This window comes from Eublepharis macularius, chromosome 1 (assembly GCF_028583425.1).
Source record: "Eublepharis macularius isolate TG4126 chromosome 1, MPM_Emac_v1.0, whole genome shotgun sequence".
In the NCBI taxonomy this organism is placed as follows: domain Eukaryota; kingdom Metazoa; phylum Chordata; class Lepidosauria; order Squamata; family Eublepharidae; genus Eublepharis; species Eublepharis macularius.
Window position 1 is genome coordinate 151,207,441 of NC_072790.1, and position 9,152 is coordinate 151,216,592.

A 9,152-nucleotide genomic window follows, 5' to 3' on the forward strand; every position below is an offset into this window, starting at 1 on the left:
GATTACTACCCAAGATACCCCTTTTCAGCTCCCAGGTCCTCCAGGTTGTTTCTGATCAAGTCACACGAGTCAGATTTAATATGGTACCCTCGAACCCGTCCATCGGCATTGAGACATGGGTCAGACTTGGAAGGAGAACTCCTCAGTTCCACACAGAGCCCTAGCTTCACATCGGATCCATCGCTGGAGGAGACGATGGGAGAAGCAGAATGGAAGTCTCCAACCATTGACTATAAGCTGTATGCTGAGCAAATGATGCAGATGGCAAAAATAATTGAATATTGACGTCTCAGCTCCCAACCCAAGACAAGGGACAACATTTTGAAGCACGTCTATGCTGACACATTAGAAGCAGTTGCTTTCCCAATGATAGAGGGCTTTGTTGAAATAATAGATGATCTACACAAGAAGCCTGCTTCTATCCCAGCTATTATGAAGAAGGTTGAAGTTCTTTACAAAGTTAAGAAAGACAAATGTCCTTACCTCTTTATTCACCCATCGGCTTCGTCCATGATAGCAGAAGAGCTGCAGGCACTACAGAGACAGGACAGCTTTTCTATGACAGCAGACAAAGAAGGAAGGAAGGAAGCTAGACACAGTAGGAAGAAAGTTCTCAGGCTCTGCTCTCAATATTAAGATGGCCAACTTCTTAGCCTTCATGAGTGGCTATCAAATATTCTTATGGCAAAAAATGGCATCACAGATAGAGGATTTGCCTGAGGAGAAAAAGCCGCTTGCAGAGCTGATTCAAGATGAGGCCACTATCCTCTCGAAGTAGCAAATCAGCACAAGCAGACATGTTTTGGATACAGCTGCCAGAAGTTTGAACACAGCAGTTGCTCTACAAAGACACACTTGGCTGCGGGCCACTGCATTACCTGTGGAGACCAAAAATAAAATATAGGACATGCCCTTTGAAAGGAATACCTTGTTTTCTGAGACAGCAGATGAATATTTGTCGAAGAAGAAGAAGGATCGACAGACAGCTAAGTCTTATGGCATTCTGCCCCAGTCCTCAGCTTCGACATCGTTCTATCAGAGTCCGGGGAGAAAGAGCTATCAGCCCAGGAGAGATTACTGCTCATATAGGTTCCACCCTATAAGAACCAATATCCCTACCAGGCTCCATATCAATGCTAGACTCAGTCTAGGAGATGCCCTATGAGAAAGTCAAACTCAAATCACCAAGCGCAATCCCAAAAGGAACCACCTCAAGGTCATAGAGAGCAATTATGACTAGACAGTCATCCAGATGCGACCACAGGATTGTTTTTCAATAGTTTTTTGATGTTTGGCAAATTATCACTGACGACGTTTCAGTTCTGTCCATCATTAAAGAAGGTTATAGGATGGAGTTCAACACATTGCCTCCTTCTTATTTATCAAGTCAGGCCCCAATGAATACACTCCCTGAGCTACAACAGGAGATTGAATCGTTATTGAATAAAGCGGGCATACAAAAAGTACCTACTACAAATAATCCCTTTGATTTTTATTCTCGCTTCTTTCTAGTAGATAAAAGACAGGGGTAAGAGGCCTGTCCTAGATCTACGGGGTCTGAATGATTATCTACAGGTATCGAAGTTCAGGATGGTGACCTTACTTTGGGTAGTTAACATGATTTCATTGAGTGCATGGTTCGCTGTGTTAGACTTTCAAGATGCATACTTCCATATTGCCATCTGCCCTGAACACTGAAAGTATCTTCGCTTTAATTTTCAGGGCAAAAATTTCCAATACACAGCATTGCCCTTCGGATTAGCAACAGCTCCAAGGGTATTTACCAAGTGTGTAGCAGTGGTGGTAGCCCATCTCAGGAAGTTAGGATGTGCCATTTATCCGTATTTAGATGACTGGCTCATCACAGCGCAATCATCAGCGGAACTGCAGTCCCATATAGCCCATATAGTCCCATATTCTTATCACATGTAAAGATTTGGGACTTGTAGTGAATGAAAAGAAATCAAACTTGACACCTAGCAGGGTAGTGAAGTTCATAGGAGCAATGTTGGATGCCATGATCAACAAGCCATTCCTCCCTGCAGACTGCAGAAATAAGCTAATGGCCTTAGTGCACTGTTTTCTAAAAAATAGATTTCAGTCAGCCCACTCCATTCAAGTACTTTTAGGTTAGATGCAAGCATCTGATGAAGAGAACTGTGGTTCTCAAAAGCTTATGCTACAATAAAGTTGGTTAGTCTTAAAGGTGTTACCAGACTCTTACTATTTTGCGACTACAGACTAACACGGCTATCTCCTGTGGATCTATAACCATGGAAAGCACCACATTCAGCTGAATGGAGAGGAAATCCATCAACCTCACAAAGAAAGTAGCTCAGATATGAACAGACATCACCTTCCTTTCTAAATACAAAAGACTGGAAATTCTCAAGTGACTGTGTGAAGAACCCACTTAAATCCACTTACTGCACAGATTACATTGAGAAACTGTGCAACATCTTATCCAGGAAACTCTTAATTCACTTCATAAGCTTTTGTGGTTTTCAAAAGCTTATGCTACAATAAAGTTGGTTCATCTTAAAGATGCTACTGGACTCTTTACTATTTTGTGACTACAGACTAACTCCTCTGGATCTATAACCATAGCAAAGAATCAGAATTCTATGGGTTAATATCAGCACACATAAATAAAGTATAATTAGCTCCATTTAACACTCCTACAGCCTGTTAAGTGCATCATGTTCAAAATTAGCATTCATGAAGCTAAAAGATGTGTTTCTGCTTCCAATACATGAATGGGAAAAGTTTTTATCTCATCTCAGTTTGGACAAGTCTGTGTCCAAATTATCAGTGTATGAAAGAGACAAGCGTGAAGGGGACTGAATTGTTGCTGTAAGGAAATCGGATAAATAAAGCCAGTGAACTACATTCTGGTTTTACATTTCCTGTTACAGTGCACTAAAAGTTCTAAAAAGTTAAATTGTATATTTTTCTAGACAAATTGTTTAGCATTACTTCCTACTGCATGCCATATTTATAAGCCAAATATAGTGCTCCAGTTACTGATTTCAAATAAGCTTTTCTCTTTGTTAGTCCAACTGAAGACATCTGTGGCAAGTTATCTGCTTGCATACACTTATCAGATTATTTTCATGACACATGAATACTGTCAAATAGAGATGGGCACGAAATGAACCACGGAACAAAATTCCGTATGGAACGGGTGGTTCATTTGCAGAGAAACACGTGATCTGCTCTGGCAGCAGGAGAAAGAGGCTGTCAGTTTCACAAACCCCACGCTGGAACCGGCGCAGGGTCTGTGAAACTGATAGCCCCTTTCTCCTGCTGCACAGGAGAAAGGGGCTGTCAGTTTCTGTTAGGAAATTTCTATGACCCCTATTCTAAAAGATCTATATATGAGCATTTATTGGAGCTGACCTTTCACACAGAAGGCAAAAGTTGTTCCTTGTAAGTGGATTCCTTCTGACACTGGTTAAGTAAGGTCAGAAAGCCCTATTGCAAGAACAGTATCTCCCTTGTTTTGACTTTGTACTCAAGCATTTAGCTTGGATAAGCAGCACCTCTCAGGAAGACACCCCAAATTCCTGTGTGGCACCAGACATGGAGCATGTTTATATTACAGAGAGAGTTTACTATCTTGTCGATCAGGCCTGTTTTGTGCCATGTCTCCTTAAGAATTTGATTCTGAAGAATTGTTTGTATCTAGTTTTGTATAACAATTTTATCTCTTCTGTAAACAATTAACTTTGGAAAGTATATAAGATTCTCTGCTATGGCTGATTTTTATGCATATGTCGGAACATGGCATAGCATCTAGGTTTGATTGTAAATAAAGCTCATTAATTCCTTATGGATCACTGTTTGGTGTCTTAGTTAATTGTGGGTGATGGCTGTTGGGAAATATAATCTGAACGCAGAGTACCTTTAAGAAATTTTTCCTTAACAGTTTCACAGACCCCGTGCTGGGTTCAGCTGGGTTCAGCCAGATGGGCTGAAAATGGCAGGGGGTCTGTGAAACTGACAGCCCCTTTCTCCTGCTGCCGGGGCTGTCAGTTTCACAGACCCCACTCTGGGTTCAGCTGATGGGCTGAAACCGGTGCAGGGTCTGTGAAACTGATAGCCCCGTTCTCCTACTTCCCAGGCAGCAGAAGAAAGGGGTTGTCTGTTTCCAATGCCCCACACTGGCTTCAGCAGTCAGTGCGGGACAGTTGAAATGCCCCGAACCACGAACCAATTCCTGAACTGGGAAAAGGTCGGAAGTTTGTGGTTCATGGAATGCTCTGAACAACTAATCACGTGGTTGTTGTGGATTTTCCGGGCTGTATAGCCGTGGTCTTGGCATTGTAGTTCCTGACGTTTCGCCAGCAGCTGTGACTGGCAACTTCAGAGATGTAGCACACTGTGACACTGAGAGATCTCTGTCTTTTGGTGCTACACCTCTGAAGATGCCAGTCACAGCTGCTGGTAAAACGTCAGGAACTACAATGCCAAGACCATGGCTATGCAGCCTGGAGAATCCACAACAACCATAGTTCTACGGCCGTGAAAGCCTTCGACAATACATCGAACTAATCACGTGGTTTGTGGGGGGTTTTGGTTCATGCCCATGTCTACTGTCAAATAAAAGATAATGCAGGATGTGTACTTCAATAGTCTGGAGCAATGACTTTAACATTTAGTGTAGGAACTCTCTCTTAGGGCTGGTTTGACACTGCCACATGGTGATTCTGTTGCCTGTGATGGGGAATTTCCAAACCAGTGCTATCTGGTTCCCAAACACAGCCCTCTACTTCCCTCCTACTCTCCTTCCTGAACTAGCAAAGCTATTCAGGAGGAGATGGCAGATAGATGCAAATGTATGCAGTTGATGCCTCCCCAAAGGAGGGTGCTATAAGTCTTCCCACCCTGCCAAACCACTCCTGCCAGTGCTATGCTATGGATCAATGACCAACAAACAGGATATATCAAGTTTCCGGCAGCCCTAATACAATTTAATAAAGAGGTGAGTACAGATCCATTTCTAAAGAATAGGATTTTTTTTTCAAAAGCTGGAAATTAAATCTTATACACATTACTATGAAGCAGTCCCTTTGTAATGCCCTGGCCAATAGCTAGTCAGAGAAACATTGGGCTGTTTTGTACATTTCATATGTTCACTGTAATCTATGTTAGACATGCAACAGAAAGACAAATGATGGTTATGAATCTATTTAGTGATCCATGGACTATATTCCTTATAATATCAACAGCATGATACATAGTACAAATGCTGCCATAATTTAATTTGGAAGTATTTTACATTTTTGAATCATCTCAACAACATCCACCGGAACATACAATTCACAATGGAGAAAGAAATCGAGGGAAAACTCCCATTTCTGGATACCTTGGTCATCCGCAAAGCAAACTTTCAGTTAGGTCACAAGGTCTACAGGAAACCAACTCACACTGATTGGTACTTACAAAAAAACTCCAATCACCACCCCCGACAGAAAAGAGGCATAATGAAAACATTAGTGGATCGTGCAAGACGGATATGTGAGCCGCACTTTCTCAAGGAGGAAATTAATCATCTAAACCACGCATTTCAGGCAAATGGCTACTCCAGAAATGAAATCAGAAGAGCAATCAAACCCAAGATGAATCAAACAACCAAGGAAAAATAGTCTCCTACAGGAAAAGTGTTTTTGCCATATATCAAAGGAATTACTGATCAGATGGGAAAGCTTATGAAAAAGCATAACCTTCAAGCAGTATTCAGACCCACCCGAAAAATACAACGGATGCTACGATCAGCAAAAGACAGTAGAGAGCCCCTCACCTCTGCAGGAGTATACCGTATACCCTGCAGCTGTGGACAAGTTTACATCAGGACCACAAAGCGTAGCATCCAGACAAGAATAAAAGAACATGAAAGACACTGCAGACTTGGACAACCTGAAAAATCAGCAGTGGCTGAACATAGCCTAACTCAAACAGGGCACAGTATCTTATTCCAGGACACCAAAATACTGAACAACACTTCCAACTACTTTATCAGACTGCACAGGGAAGCCATTGAAATTCACAAGCATAAGCAAAACTTCAACAGGAAAGAAGAAACCTTAAGAATGAACAGAGCATGGTTTCCAGTTCTGAAAAACACCAGGCTAACAAAACACTCTATACCCGACAATAGCCCTGCAGAGAAGATTAGCACATCAAGCACCAATCCATATGCAAAAGAACCTCCTCAGGATACCGTGAAGCCTCCCTCCATTAGCATTCCACACCCTGGGAAACTCTTACAGGATGAATCAGCTCAACCCCACCCCTCCTGAGTAGATATAAATGACCTGCCAACATCTTTTCCACACTGTGACACTGAGAGATCTCTGTTTTGGTGCTACACCTCTGAAGATGCCAGCCACAGCTGCTGGCGAAACGTCAGGAACTACAATGCCAAGATCACGGCAATACAGCCCGGAAAACCCACAACAACCATATTTTACATTTTAATAGAATATGTTGGCAAGTTAATACCCCTATTGCAGCATTATAGACTACTAGCAATATAGCCCATTGTGGTGAAAAAATACAACAGGCTCTAGAAAGGGGAGGACAGGCAGGCAGGCATTCACTCCTCCGTCACTGATTACAGCTGGTGAAGCACGGTGGGTGGGCATTGTCATCTGCTCCACACCTGATCTGCCTGATCGGGCATGTGAAGGGGTAGTGGGCTACCTGCTCCATGCCAGATACATGCCGAGTAAAGGGGGGGCATTGCCTCCTGTACTGCACCTATGGCTGGGTGAAGGGGGAAAGGCATTGTCGCCTGCTCCGAGCATGATCCCAACTGGGAGAAGGGGGTGAGCATTGTAACCTGCTCCGCTCCTAATACCTGCTGGGTTAAAGCAGTGGGTGGGCAAAGCCACCTGTTCTACTTTTGATCCCAGTTGGGTGAAAGGGGTGTGTGTGCATTACCAAGTGCTCCACTACTAATACCAGCTGGGTTAAGTTTGAGGGTGGCATTGTCACCTGCTCTGTTCCTAATAACAGCTAGGTTAAGGCAGGCAGTGGGCATTGCCACCTGCTCCACTCTTAATACCATCTGGGTTAAGGTGTGGGGGTGGGCTTCTCCTAATACCAGCTGGGTGAAGGTGGGCGGTGGGCATTGCCACCTGCTTCACCACTAACACCAGCTGAGTTAAGGCAGGGGAGGGCATTGCCACCTACTCCACTCCTAATACCAGCTGGGTTAAGGTGGGGGGGGAGGCATTGCCATCTGCTCCACTCCTAATACCAGCTGGGTTAAGGCAGGGTGCACACATTGCCACTTGCTCTTCTCCTAATACCAGCTGGGTTAAGATGGGGAGAGGGCATTGCCACCTGATCCACTCCTAATATCAGCTATGTTAAGTTAGGGGTGGCATTGCCACATGATCTGCTACTAATACCAGCTGGGTGAAGGCAGGGGGTGGGTATTGCCACCTGCTCCCATCCTGCTCCTGGCCTGGGCTTCCCAGCATGGCATGTTTTCTGGAGGAATATGGTGCCTTGCCTAGGCTTCCCTCCATGGCAGAGCCCTCTGATGGTGCACCAGAGTATAAAGTGATTTGTCTGAAATACGCTTACTCAATTATATAGTAAGATTCCTGTGTAGTTTGACTCAGAAGCAAGTGTGCATTGGATTGCAACCCAATCACTTGAGTTAATTTCTTACATAACCATTCTGCATAGCCTTGTGCACTGCAAAGCTTGGTTCAGACTTAACACCTTGTGCACTGCCTTGTGCACTGTAAAGCTTGGTTCAGATTTAGGAAGCTAAGTAATGGAGCTTAGAGAAGTTTCTAGTATAGTCACAAGATCGTTCTTCCTCTTCTCATGTAGTGAGTTAATTCTGTTTTTGTGGTACATTTCAGCTGCATTACAGATGAACTGGCCAATTACGGCTTGTACCTGTCTTTCAAACCAAGATTCCAAACATTTTGTTCCCAGTTTAGAATCCTTGTTTGTAAAGCAAAAAGTATATTTTTCTGATTTGGAAAAAATAACAAAATATAGTTTGTTGCAATGGTGGAAGGAAACAATTATCAGAAGAGGAAGGAGGATCACATGAGCTGTTATGAATATGTTTCTATTTTAGCTCATTTCTGCTTCTTGGAAGTTGGAACCATCTTTCTCTCCCTCCCACCCTTCTAGGGTTACTAACTCTGACTTGGAAAATCCTAGATACTTTGGGGTGGTACCTGGGAAGAGAGTGGAGCTCACCAGGTATGGGATACCATAAAGTCTACTCTCTGAAAGCTGCCATTTCCTCCAGGGGAACTGATTTCTGCAGTTTGGAGATCAGTTGTTATCCAGGGAGAACTCCAGGCCCCACTCAATTCTCTCCCCCCTCCTCCTCTTTCACTGTATGTCACATCAGGGCCAGTAAACAGGTTTCTCACCATCAGAGCAGCAGAAAAGGACTGAAATGAACCCAGTAACTGGAGTAGAATAGCTGGCCAGTATTGCCTTATCCAGTGCCTGGATCTCCAGTATTTAATCAGAATCCTACTAGCCAAAAATAAGAATGTGTCTCATTAGCATTTCCCAAACTAAAGGTGTTCTGCCATGGACAGAGTTAGGTTAACCTCATGTAAATTATTTTACATGAGGTGGGAGGAGCTTGTACACCATCCTCAGGGATCTCTTCACTCTCCAGAGCTGCCTCCCTGTTTGACTGGGGAGGGAAAGTCTCCTCTTCTTAGAAGATCTATCCCCTTTCTTTGCTCTGTTTGGGTGTTTGCACCTTCTTCCCAAACCTCCTTGCCAACTTTCCCCAGTTCTCCTGCTGGTGTTAAAACTGCTCTCTGTTAGATCTCCCTCTCCCAACTCTTCCCACTGGATCTCTCTCCTCTAGGACTGAAAACTGACCCTCCTCTTTCCAGTTCATGCTACCTAATCAGATCCCTTGGAGTAGCTTGTCACTCAAAGCTCTCTGATTCTATGAAGGATTAACCCTTACCAGTTCTGCAGCTGTTTGTTTACAACACTTCCAGGCTTTTTTAAAAACCAGTCTGTTACAGAAGCATAGATATTTTTTAAAAATATAGTGAAAATCAATTGCTCTAAAGTGCATTGCTTTTGCATGCTAGCCCTTCAGATAGCATAGCTAATAAAATTTATAGGCAATTACACAACCCCCT